The sequence below is a fragment of the Ochotona princeps genome, chromosome 22, assembly GCF_030435755.1.
Source record: "Ochotona princeps isolate mOchPri1 chromosome 22, mOchPri1.hap1, whole genome shotgun sequence".
Taxonomy (NCBI): Eukaryota; Metazoa; Chordata; class Mammalia; order Lagomorpha; family Ochotonidae; genus Ochotona; species Ochotona princeps.
Window position 1 is genome coordinate 13,662,873 of NC_080853.1, and position 12,922 is coordinate 13,675,794.

The 12,922-nt window shown below is 46.0% G+C and overlaps 1 non-coding gene across 1 annotated transcript; it reads right to left on the minus strand.

Moving 5' to 3' along the window:
• Positions 1-3,164: 3,164 nt before the first annotated feature.
• LOC118760230 (U6 spliceosomal RNA) lies at positions 3,165-3,274 on the minus strand. Its single transcript, XR_004996666.1, has one exon. It is a non-coding gene; the product is annotated as a U6 spliceosomal RNA (small nuclear RNA).
• Between the last annotated feature and the right edge of the window lie 9,648 nt (positions 3,275-12,922).

A 12,922-nucleotide genomic window follows, 5' to 3' on the forward strand; every position in this document is an offset into this window, starting at 1 on the left:
ATTGTTGCAACCATGGAGATATGAAGGAGGGGGATGGATGTCAGAACAGTTTCAATGTAGAAGAAACAGGGAAAATCACTGCATACTCGCCCGGTCCCACCCATTTGTCAAGGTGGTCAGGAAACAAGGCGTTAGGCACAGTGCACATGGATAGTGTATGTTTAAGCACTCAGTCAGTGCATGGACAGGGGTAATGGCACCTGTGATTAATCACAAATCCAGGCTGGAAACCTCTGTCTAAAGATGTGGACCCTTGGACTTACAACAAGCATATGGGTGGAGCTTATCCATAGTTCCAGCTTTCCTGGCTGCTTACCACATAAGCTCTTATCTCCAAGGACCAAACTGGCAGTGTTGTCTTCTTTCTCAACCCATTGTTTCTCCCTGCCTAGCTTGAAATCTAGGTGGAGGCAATAAGAATTTCTTTCCAAGGTGGATCAAAGAGAAAAGAGACCAAGAAAGAAATAAAAACCTCTGAGGCTGACAACCAGGACTCAAGTCAAAGCTCCACTAGCTACATGAGTCATTTTATATTTCAGAGTGTCAGTTTCCGCATCTGTAAAATGGGAAAGGACCTTCCTTAAATGGCCCTGAACATTTTGGGATAGCCCATGTAATATTCCAGTCTCATGTTTGTCACATTAACAGATACTCAACAAATGTTCATTTCCTTCCATTGAATTTTGACTTCCAACATAGCCCCAAGTCATTGCTTAGGTGTAAAAGTAATTGTGTTTGGTAACTATTAGTATGATTATTTTATATGTAAGGATGCTGAAGCTCACACAAGTGGTAGCCGGTAGCTGTTTCTGTTTTGTGTGCAGAAATTTGCCCTTGCTGAAGTTGGAACCTGAAACTTGTAACACTTCAATCTGGATTCTGACTTTTGATTCCAAAAGAATTTCAGAACCAAGCTTCTGAAACACATGGTCCTTTAGTTCATGACATATGCTGCTTCAGTTGACCAAGGAACTGGGAGGATGGATTTTAAGGGCTTCTAAATGCAGTATGATTCTCTGGATATTATGATCGTCTTCTGACCTCTCTACTGGAGTGATTGGTAAATGATACCTTTTACAGGATCCTATTCCATAGGAAAATTCATCATGGTCTTCTAAGAAACTGTGCCCAAATCTCTGTGTAGCAATTACAGTATAGAAGGAGAGACAGAGAGGACAAACGGGCCATATTCTAGCCTCTGAGAGAGACACAAGAGGCCCTAACAGGATATCTCTCAGGTTGGGCACTTGTGCACTCTTCTTTCTGTCACAAGGGCTAGCTGAGTTCCAGAATGTTCTGTTAGTTTAGGGCATTTCATCTCATAAACATTTAACTTATATGTTTCAGCTTTGAAACAAAAAGTAGAAGAAACACATATGCTCAGACAATTCTGAGCATGATTTTTCTCAGTGAGTGCAGGTTCCTCATACAAGGGCTTGCTCCACCAAGTGTGATTCTGGTAGTTAACAATGTGGATACCTATTGCTGGGCAGCATCATCGCCAGTGCACGCCCATTTTGTCCTGAGCTCAAGTAAAGAAGTGCTTGTTTGTTCCAACAATATGGAGAAAAATCTATCCTGGTAGGCATGTCAAGAGTAAATGTATTGGGCCCAGTGGCGTGGCCTAGTGGCTAAAGTCCAGGATCCCAGGATCCCATATGGATGCCAGTTCTAATCCCGGCAGCTCCACTTCCCATCCAGCTCCCTGCTTGTGGCCTGGGAAAGCAGTCAAGGACGGCCCAAAGCCTTGGGACCCTGCACCCTTGTGGGAGACCTGAAGGAAGTTCCTGGCTCCTGGCTTTGGATCGGCGCAGCACCAGCCATTGTGGTCACTTGGGGAGTGAATCATTGGATGGAAGATCTTCATCTCTGTCTCTCCTCCTCTCTGTGTATCTGACTTTGCAATAAAAAGAAATGAATCTTAAAAAAAGGAGAGGAAATGTATGTTTCCTATGAAGTGACTCATGACACTTCCTAGTGCCTGGTCCTTTTATTCTTCTGAAGACAAAGAGAGTTGAACAATTCAAAAAATAATTTATTATGTGTATGAAAAGCAGAGCGACAGAGTGAAAAGCAGAAAAAGAGATTTTCCATCTGCAGGTTTACTCCCCAGATTGGCCATGATAGCCAGGGAGGTTGGGCCAAGCTAAAAACCAGGAGGCAGGAACTAACTCTGTGTCTCTCATGGTGCCTTTCCAGGTGTGTTACTAAGAAGCTGGATTGAAAGTGAAGCAGTCAGGACTCAAGCCAGCATTCTGATTTAGGATAATAAACCTCTGTATTACAGTGCTGGCCCTGAACTAAACGATTTTGAGCTTAGGTGGGGCCATATGACAAATTCTAACCAGTGAATTCTGAGCAGAAGGGGTGGGCACAACTACAGGGTTGAAGTGTGCAACTGTCAGTGTATGAGCCCCTCGAGTTGTCTTTCCCCTGGTGTGGTGATCATTGGTGTCTGCTTTGTAGCCTGAGGATCTTGACTATGGAACACCCAACCACCTTGCCTATGCAATGGGAAGCACATGACACTGAATGGGAGAGAAATCTTTATGGTTTTGTCTGAGGTATTGGACTCACTTATCACAGCAGCATAACCTAGCCCATCATGATACAGAGATTTAAAAATTTCATTGGTATTTCCTTATTTTTGGAGAGGTAGAAACACACACACACACACACACACACACACAGCTTGTATCTGGGAGCTCACTCCCCAAATTCCCAGCATATTCAAGGCTGTGCTAGGTGGAGGATCGAAGCTGGAAACCTAATCACCGGAGCCGTCTCTGCTGTCTACCAGAGTCCACGTTAGCTGAGGGTTGGACTTAGAAGCTGGAATTTCAATTCCAGGCACTCAGATGTGGGCTAATAGGCATTCCAATTATTATCTTCACCTATCAGGGCAAGTGGGTGCCCTGGTACAGAGATTTCTAAAGGGGAGTTCCGCATATACAAGATTGTCACCTTGTGACTGTGGAATCTGTGTAATATACTAAAACAGTGATTTCTTTCCTTTTCTTTTCTTTCTCCCTTCCTTCCTTCCTTCCTTCCTTCCTTCCTTCCTTCCTTCCTTCCTTCCTTCCTCTTTCTTTCTTTTTCTTTCTTTCTTTCTTTCTTTCTTTCTTTCTTTCTTTCTTTCTTTCTTTCTTTCTTTCTTTCTTTTAAACAAAATGGAATGCTTCATGAACTTCATGGCATTCTTGTGCAGGGACTCTGCTCATTTTTCTCTTATATCTCTCAAATTGTATCACATTGAGTAGCGTAGTGCTACTCAAGAATTCTCCCCCCCTTTTTTTTCCTGCCTTAAACACAATGCAGTATCTCATAAAAGTTACTACCACTACCAAATGAGACTGGTAGAATAATTTCTGTTATGATGATGAGAAAATTGGGCAGAGTGGTCAGATATCTTGTCCAAATGCACCATGGCAGAGACAGATTCTAAAGCCACATTTTCTGACACTCAGACCAGTTGCACTTCTCACTATATCCACTCCTGTCCTTGCAAGTTCAGAGCCTTGTCTCCCAAAAGACAGGGCTGCACAGCTTGGGATTTAGTGATCGTACTGCTCCAATAGACCTTGGCCACCCTCAGGCCAGCTCTGTCCCTGCCGTGTGCCAAGCCTCCAAGCACCTCCACTTACCGCACACTGCCTCCCACACTAATGATATTTATTCTCGCTACCCTGGTAGGGTGTTCCACTACATAATTACTGTTTAGAAACCTCTGAAGGTGGGAAACATAATGTTAAGTGCTTAATGGTTGTAGGATTCACGTCAAGTCTAGAGTGGAGTAGAAGACCAAGGAGTTGTTGGTCCAGAACAGAGTAGAGAAACTGGGGACTCAGAACATGGAGGGATATTGTGTCACAGGATGACCTGGCAGGGACTACAGCTCCGGCAGTGCCTCCTCAGGCTAAAGCCAAGATTCTTACACTATCTGGGTCATGAAGCTGCAGGTACTGTCTTCCAACACCACGGTTACCTCTGGCTTCCACTTTGGGGCCAACCCTTGCTTTTCTCGTATAGCAGCTCATTTATTGAGTGCTGCCTAGGTGCCAGGAATAGTCTTCAGAGCCAAGCAGTCATAATTTCATTTGTTCTTCACCACCATAAGATATGCTCTTGTTCCCATTAGGAGCCTGAGGCTGACACGTATGCCATGACTTATTCAAGGATGCACAGCTGGAAATTGTAGCTTGGAATCCACTTATTTCTGGCTCCTGAGTCTAGGTTCTTGAACTCCAAGCAGTCACATGCCTCTTCTGAAAAAAAGTTCAGAAGCACGGCAAGCTTCTGGAGTCATGGTGATATGACTTTGACACCTCAAGTCCATCTCAATCAGGGCGCCCGCCTCACTGAGGTAGGAATTGTGGCTCTATGTAGGAGGCATTACAAGTGCATGTCCTTCCTGAAGATTCTTGGACCTTACTTTTAGAAGACAGTTCAGTGATGCCCCTTTCTATTCTAGACTTAAGAATTCACTCTCTTGAGTATCTTCCATGCTGGGGAACTCATCACCTCTAAAGGCAGTCCTTTTCCAGGCTATACTCAGGTAGTGCTCTGACTCATGGGTACAGGTGCAAGCCAAGGAGCAGCCTTAACCTCAGGGGATGTGGCAAGAGTAGGAGGAGGGAAGAGGGTGAGCACTTAATGGCTGTACCCTGGTGGGCGTCCAGGGGGCACGCCTGTAATGGTAATGACTAGAAGATGATAATGGGTCATTTCCCTAATTGGCATTAATGACACCTCTAGGTCTGAGCATCCACATCTTGCTTTCTCTCCTGCCACACCCTGCAGATTTTTGGCTCTGAGTAGCAACACCTGACTTACTGATATCTCAACTTGTCCAGCCAACGTTAGTTGTTCCTGGAAGCTTGCATAAAGTGTATGTTCTGGATTTTTCTAGATGGAGATGAGGTTCTGGTCTCCTTTGCCCTAGATACACTTCCTTCCAAAATAGGATGGTCATTTTCTGAGAGCAGAGGCCTCTCGTGATCCAGATGATGGTTTAGACCAGAACTCATCCTCCCTGGGATTTGACATGGCTTTCGGGGCCAGAGGCTGACCGCCAGCCAACCCACACGTATGGACTGATGGAGACTTACCGATCCAGAAGCAGAAGATGGCACAGAGAAATAGTGAGGACAGAAGAGAGAAAGAAGGAAGTGAGGAAAGAAGGAAAGAGAGAGAGATGAAATGTGGGAGAGAGGCAGGAAGGAAGGAGAAAAGGAAGAAGTGAAGGAAGAGGGGAGGAAAGAGGGAAGCAGGGACGGGAAGAAACACCAGTGTGTATGTTCACAGTGTGAATATGTCCTGGGAAGCACAGCTCACAGTTATCTCTCTTCCCATTCCCCCCTCTTCCTTTGTTCTGTGCAGGTCTTACATACTCCTGTGCAGAGGGGACCACTGGGAAGAAAACAGGTGTTCTAACTCCATTGCTGAGGCATTTTGAGTTCATGTCTCAGCATGTCTGAAATGAAAGTTCCTGCCCCTCCCCAGGGTCACAAAACTGCTCTGAGTTCTGGAGGGGAGGTTTCCTGGATATTCTGAGGGATATCCAGAGGAGCATTTAGGTCATCCTGCAGAGTCAAGTCTGAGCTGTGTCCCTGTGGACTGGGTGGGTGGTGGTTGGGGTCCTGGGGTTGAGGATCTGCCACCAGAGGTAAGAAGTTCTGAGCATTTCTGTGGGTCCTAGGATAGCTTAGGAGGGGAATTGAGGAAAGAGAGGAATGGGACATGATGCTGGGAGTTTGATAGGAAGCTGGGGAGTGGTGGTGGTGAGGTTACTACCTTCTGAGAACTCTGCCTTGTGTGTTTAGCTGGAACTTTCACTAGCTCCAAGTGGCTCTTAGCATCTTCATGTTACAGACAAGGAAAGAAGCTTGTCACACCCAGCGTGCGTGAGTGTGCATGTATGGAGGGGTGATGCCTGCTCCTTTTCTCAGGCACAAAAGTGGGAAGAAGAGTGCTTGTGAAAAAGTGTCAGAAACTTCATATCCCCCAGCCTGAGCTCAGTGGCATGGGTTACTGCTGTACAGCTACCGCAACTTGGTAAGCAAGAGGCAGGGGAGTCTGAGCTGCTCCAGGCTCTGGCAAGAGCCACCTGGAGGAGCTCCTGGGACAACCAGCGGGAAACCACCAGTCTTTCTGCCCCCTCCCTGTCTCTCACTGTCCTCTGAGCAGGGCTGACTTCCTGTGTCTTTGTGCCTCCTGTGAGACTATAAATATCTCCCTTTCTAATCAGACATCAGTCCTTCCAGCTGCTGAGGGAAGAAGTGGGAGGGAGTGGCTTGCTCTCCTTAGGTAGGACTAACCTGAGAGTGAGGGGAAGAGGGTGGAAGCTCACAGTGGAAAGAGGCAAGTCTTAATGCATAACCACCTACATAGATGTGCAAGTGTGATTTATGCTAAGTGCAGTGGAGGATACACACACCATTCTGTGAGCCTTCAGAAGAGGCAGGCAATGTAGATGAAGCCTTCATTTAGAAAGAATCCCCAGGGAAGTGACAGCTTGTGAGAATCAGTCAGGACTAAAGTCAGTGTGCCAGGGGGACGTTACATGGGGATGGACCCTGAGTTCAGAACACTCACTAGGCTCTTTCCATGCATTATTTCATGTAATCCCCAAACTCTAGGAAGTGGGTGCTCTGACTTGGAAGAGATGGGAAAATTAAAGGGCTGAGGAGGTATACCAGATTATATTTTTGAAGGTCCACATTTCTTTTCCTCATCTGTGCTCTTTCCTAAATCTCAGGGACGAGAAACTGGAGAAGCGTATTTCCCTGAGAAGCAATGGCCTCTGGAGTTCTGCATGGATCAGTGTTTTGCCAGCCAGCTGGATTCATGCAAGGTGTTGAGGGCAGGGGGCCCTGGAGGCACTCTTGGTTCTCAAGTAGGATGGGCAGAACTGTGGACCTCTGTGAACCCTGACTTCCATCCAACCCTGACTTACCAGGAAGGGTGTTGTGGTGGCCAGAAGTGGATTCCGGGAGCTGCCTGACCTCCTCTGCACCAGGAGTAAGCAACTGAGTTTCTGGACTCCAGCTACGATGAAAGACCTGCACATTAGGGACACATTCAAGCTGTCTCGCTCCTTGAACCATTAAGCCCCTTTCTGCTTGGGGTGCCTGGAGTGTTTTCTGTGTTTTGGACTGCATCCTGGCTGACAGTGAAAGTAGGAAACTTTCCTAGATGCAGCTGGGAGTCAAACCCAGGTTGGTCTGGTTGCAGGGCCTAAGTTTCTTTTTTTTAATTAAGATTTTAAATTAAAATTAGAACTTTGAGAAGGGTGTTGTGGCACAGTGGGTTAAGACACAGCTTGCAATTTCGGCATTCTGTGTTGGAACACAAGTCCTGACTGCTCTGGTTTTGATTGCTGCTTGCTGTAGTGCCTGGGAAAGCAACCAAAAATGGCCCAAATACTTGGACCATTTTACCTATGTGGAAGTTCTGGACTCCCAGCATGTTAACCATTTTCGAAAAGAAGAAAAAAGATTTAATTATTTTTATTTGAAAGGCAGAATTACATAGGAGAGAGAGAGAGAGAGAGAGAATACCCTATCCATGAGTTCACAGGCTCAGTCCCCAAATTGTCATATTGGCTGGATATGATGTGATCCAAAGCCTGAGCCAGGAACTTCTGAATCTCCCATAGGGTGCAGGGGAGCAAGGCTTTGAGCCATCCTCCCCTGCTTTCCCAGGCCATAAGCAGAGAACTAAATGGGAAGTGGAGCAGCTAGGACCCAAATTAACTCTCATATGGGATGATGCAGTGGTGCAAGCTGAAACTTAGCCTACTGTGCCACAGCACTGGTCCCCATCTTAACCTTTTAAAAACATAGAGTTCAATGGTATTGAACACTCACATTTTGTGCACCCATCAGCACCCTTTATCCACAGAACTCTTGATCCTGCCCAAGTAGCTTCATGTCTTTCTCCTTCACAGCTCCTGACTGCCACCTTTGTACATTTTTTTTGTGTCCATAGATTTGACTAGTCTTGGTATCTCTCAAAATGGGAATTATAGAACAGTGGTTCTTTTGTTACTGGCTTGTTTCACTTAGCATCATGTCCTCAACATAGGTCCATATGATCATGTTTCAGGATCTTCTTTATAAGGCTGGATTCCAATCCATTGATAAATGTATGTTTATATCTGTATCATTATCTATCTATCTATCTATCTATCTATCTGTCATCTATCTGTTTCACATTTCGCTTTTCTATCTATCCACTGCTTCCATCTGTTGGTTGCCGTGACTAACAGTGCCATGGACACAGGTGTATGAGAAGGTCATTTGGCCAGATTTTTGCAGTCATGTTGGTCTGATGGGTTATCATCATTCTCATCCCTCTGAGGCTGAGAGTAGGACATTATTTTCCCAAAGTCCATAAGCAGGATCATCAAGGATTCTGGGGAAACTGGGTTGTTTGCCTCTCACTGAGCAGATGGGTGCCTCAGGCTTGGGAAGGAGATGTGGGAGGGAAGTGGAAGCCTTGGTACAGTTTGAGAAACAGTAAACTATGAGCCAGTGTTTGAACCTATCAGGAAGAGACACTTAGACAGAATTCTGCTCCAGGCAGCAGTTGACTTACCATGCTTGCTCTCCGACAGGCCAGAGGGAGTTAGGAAATCCCTGAAGGCCTGGAATGAGATGGCTACAAAAATGAGCAGTGCTGTTAGGTCCATGCCTTGTTACTAAATTTGTGCTTCACCCATTTTCATCTCCTGCTCCCAAAGTCTAGGACTTCCTTCTGGAAGTTTTTATTAATGTGTTTATTCAAAGTATTCATTCCTCTATTCAGTGGCCACTTACTGAGTGTTGGTGTTAGGCACTGGGGATAGAGCAGCAGGCAAGGAGGTATGGTTCCCACCTGGGGAATGTTGCATTACAACAGGAAAGACACACGGCAGATCCATGCAGAGGATTCTTTAAGGTGTTGGAAAGTGCCATGAAGTGAATGAAGCAGGGCTGGAAGGCAGAGGGTACTGAGTGATGGGGTGGTAACTTGTTTAGGTGGGTTAAGTAACTTCTTTCTGAGGAGGTGACATTTGAAATAAGATCTTGATGATGAGACTCCAGCCCTGCAAAGAGCCTTGGAAGGACATTCTAGATGCAGGGAACAGCAAATGCAAAGGCCATGAGGTAGGACAGAGAGTTAGGCATGTTCACATAATACAAGAGGGCCTCTGCTTCTCCCTAGTTGTGATACCTCCTGACCCAGCAAGGCACACCGTGGAGACCATGTGGAGGCTCCCCACATCCTGGCCCTGAGCATGCTGGATTTACTCACTTCTTTCCATGTCTTTCTTCTGCTTCACTTCCCAGCATGCTCCTCAACTGAGGCCAAGAAACCAAGGAAATCTTTGTGGACCCATGTTCTTACTCAACTTTGAGGTCAGAAGATGGTTTCCACAAACAGAGGTCTGTGTGTCTCAGATGTGGTGAGCCCCAGGGGCAGTAGGCACTTCTTGACTCAGGTCATGAGATTGAGCAAGGCCAAATGGAGATTGACAAACACCTCATTTGATGGCCCATGATCAGAACTACTCTCAATGGGGATAAGAATGACATGATAACAGCTAATGAGGAGCGTGAGTGAGAGATTTTTTTTTTTGAAGAACATTGAGTGGTACTTGGTGCCCATTTGAGATTTTTAGAAGGAGCTAATGTATAAATGGAAGGCTGAGAATTGAGTAGAGATTGGGCTTTTGTGAGATTTGGAGAAATAAGAGAATTCCAGTCTCTGGAAATTGCCTGTACAATGGCCTGAGGTAGGAGTGAGCAAGGGGTACATGGACTCACATGAACTGAGATGTGTTTGCAAAGGAAAGGGTGTAAGAGTCTGGTTCAGAGATACTCTGGCTTGTGACATCAAGATTTTTTAGGCACTGTTTACTATACCATTTTTAACCCATTAAAAAGTGCTTTACTAGAATTACACAAGTCTCAGAGGTAAGTTATTGCAGAGGAGGAAAGAAGAAGAGATGGTTAATTAGAACTTTCTCCAGCACTTTCCTCGCTCAGGGAGAGTGCTCTCTGTGGGCCTTGGTTTCACTTTGGAGCCTGGGAACATGCCTCAGCTTTCCATCTCAGCCTTTCTGTTCCATCACGTTTCTGATGGCTTAGATACCTCACACCGATCTTTAGAAAATTATCTCCTTTCCACCAGGTGAAGCTTTAAACCACGGGGCTCAGGCTGTGTGCAGACCTCTCGGTGGCTGAGAAGAGATGCGTTGGAGGAAGATATTACAGTCATGCAGGGCAGAGTGGGTGCAGAGTGGTTGCGTTGGAGAGCTGCCTTTCAGGAAATCTTTTGGAAGGTGTGGTTTGATGGAAGTTATAGATGGACGCAGTCACTAAAAGAAGAAACACAGGGGGCCAGAGAGTTAAGGCCCCATCTGTGATAATCAGCATTCCCTACAGGCATGAGGTTGAATCCTACCTACACCACTTTCAATCCAGTTCTATGCTAATGGTTCCTAAGAAAACAGTGGATGATGGCCCAAGTGATGGGCCCCTGCCACTCACTTGGTAGACCAGATGCAATTCCTGTTTTCTGGCTTTAGTCAGGTTCAGCACTGACTTTTGTAGCCAGATGGAAGCAGATGAAAGATTCTCTTTCTTTTTCTCAATCTCTGTAATTCTGCTTTTCAATTTTTTTTTTAATAAGAAGCAACACATGAGGCAAAGGGGGAAGTGGGTATGTGAGGAGGATCAGGGCAGTCTGGAAGCTGTTGGACTTAAGATGACGACGGAGGGTTTGGAAGCACACAGATGCTCCCCTGTGAGCCAGGCACTTTCCCCCGCCTTCTGTTTCTTCATTTGTAAAGTAAGAATGCACAGTATGCCTCACAGGGCAGTTGTGAGAATCAATTACATAGCCTGTAGTGCAGTGATTGGCACATGCCAGCTCTATGGCACGGTTTGTTAAATCTGTGCAGGGGGGGTTACTGTGGATCTGAAGCTGAGGGTAAACCCTGGCTGAAAATGGAGTTGTGGAGTTCAGTTTCTTGATTGTTGCCCCCATCCAGGGTAAAGGTTTACATGGTTAATACTGAAGCATTTCTAGGGTTATTGTGGTGGCATAGTGGGTAAAACTTCCGCCTGTGACACTGGCATCCCATTTGGGTGCTAGTTTGTGTCCACTTCTAATTCAACTCCCTGCTGCTGACCTGAGAAAAACAATGGAAGATGGCCCAAAAGTCTGGGCCCTGCTAACCGTGTGGGAGACACACGTGTACTTGCTGGCTTCTGGCTTCAGCCTGGCCTGGCCTTGGCTGTGCAGGCCATCCTGGGAGGTGAATCAATGATGAAAGATCTTGCTTTCTCTTCCTCTCTCTCTGTGAGTCTCACTTTCAAATAAAAAAATTAAATGTTGTAGAGAATCAACCCTTCACAGGTAGATTCCAATGCATGCATTCAGACAACTACCATGCCACCATACTTAGACCTAGCTTTTGATCCCATTTCAGCATTTAGTTTGAGCTACAGTGTGTGTTCTGGAGCAATAAAAATGCATTTCAATTTCCCTTATTCACATTAGTCTTTTTCTGTTAGCCAGCCTGTGTTAACCTGGAATCACTTTCAACCCACTTCTATTTGGTTCTATTTTAGTTAAGCTGGTGTTATCCAAATGAATAGCTATTTTGAGATGGGGTGAGAGCCCGTGTTGAGAGACTGCACCCTGGGAGTCTATTCCAGGTGGCCCTGAGCAGTAGCTGATGTGGATGAAGATGATAAACATTACAATCTATTTTGTTGCAGCTCTGGGATCCACATTTCTCCCATCCAAGAAATTTATCTGAATCTGAAGAGGTAAAAAAGTGTGGACAGTAAAAAGAGCTGAATGAGCAAGAAGATAGACCAGCGGCAGGCTGCACAACTGTGTCAAGTAGCTGTTGGGTGTGGCAGCCAGCACTTCCCCCAAACCGAGTGGCTTTTTTGGCTGTGTGGATTTTTCTGCCAGTCTCTGGGTTCGTGCTGTGGGGAGCTGGTCTCAGCTGGGCTTGTGGGGATGCCTGGGCTTCTCTCTGGGGTACAGCAAAGGAGTCTCACAGCAGAGGTCTCATTATCCAGATCAGCCGCCAGTCTGAGCCCAGAGTCACAGGTGGACTCTGAGAAGGGATTTGTCATGAAGTCTTTACTATGGCAATCTATTGCAACAGTCTGGGCAACACTTTCAAGATGGATAACTTCAGTATCACTGAACCATGTATTGGTAGTGATGAAATCCCAACAATAAACATACCACTGTTATTAAGAAACACCATTTTCTTTAGTGCTCACTAAGGGCCAGGATCCTAACACATATTTTGTCATTTAATTTTCACAGCCGTCTGTCCGTTTCATACCACCCATGGCCTCCAAGGAGGATGCTGCTGCTCTGTGCACATCCGGTGGCTGTCATTCTTCCCCAGTTGCAAAAGGTATGGCTTGAGTTTTCCCATCATGACCAAGAAATGGTTGGATGAGACTAAATCACATTTCCAAAGGGGGTTCTCGTACTTGTTGAAATGTAAGCAACTTTCACCAAATGGCAGTTTGATGAGCCTAGCATAAGTGAATCAGAAACACGAGGCTGTTTGTCTTCATCTGCACAGGGGTTTGGCAGTTTCCTAGTTCCCTTGGCAAGTAGGAACCAGGCCTTGCCAAAACCTGGGCCTTTGGCATAATAGTGCCGGCTTTCAGGTCAGGCCAGGCCTCCTGCCCTCCTGCTGTGCACATCAGAGTCCTGGCCCCTTGCAGCTGTTCCTGCTGTTCCTTCCTGCCCAGGGCCTCCAAGGACACAAGGACAGGAGGTATCTCCATGACTTGTCCCATGTGGGAGCTAGATGGCACAGAGTGTGGCTTCCTGGAGCTGTGTCAGAGCAGCAGCTTGCAAGGTGCCAGGAAGCCCAAGTCATGGAAATCATGGT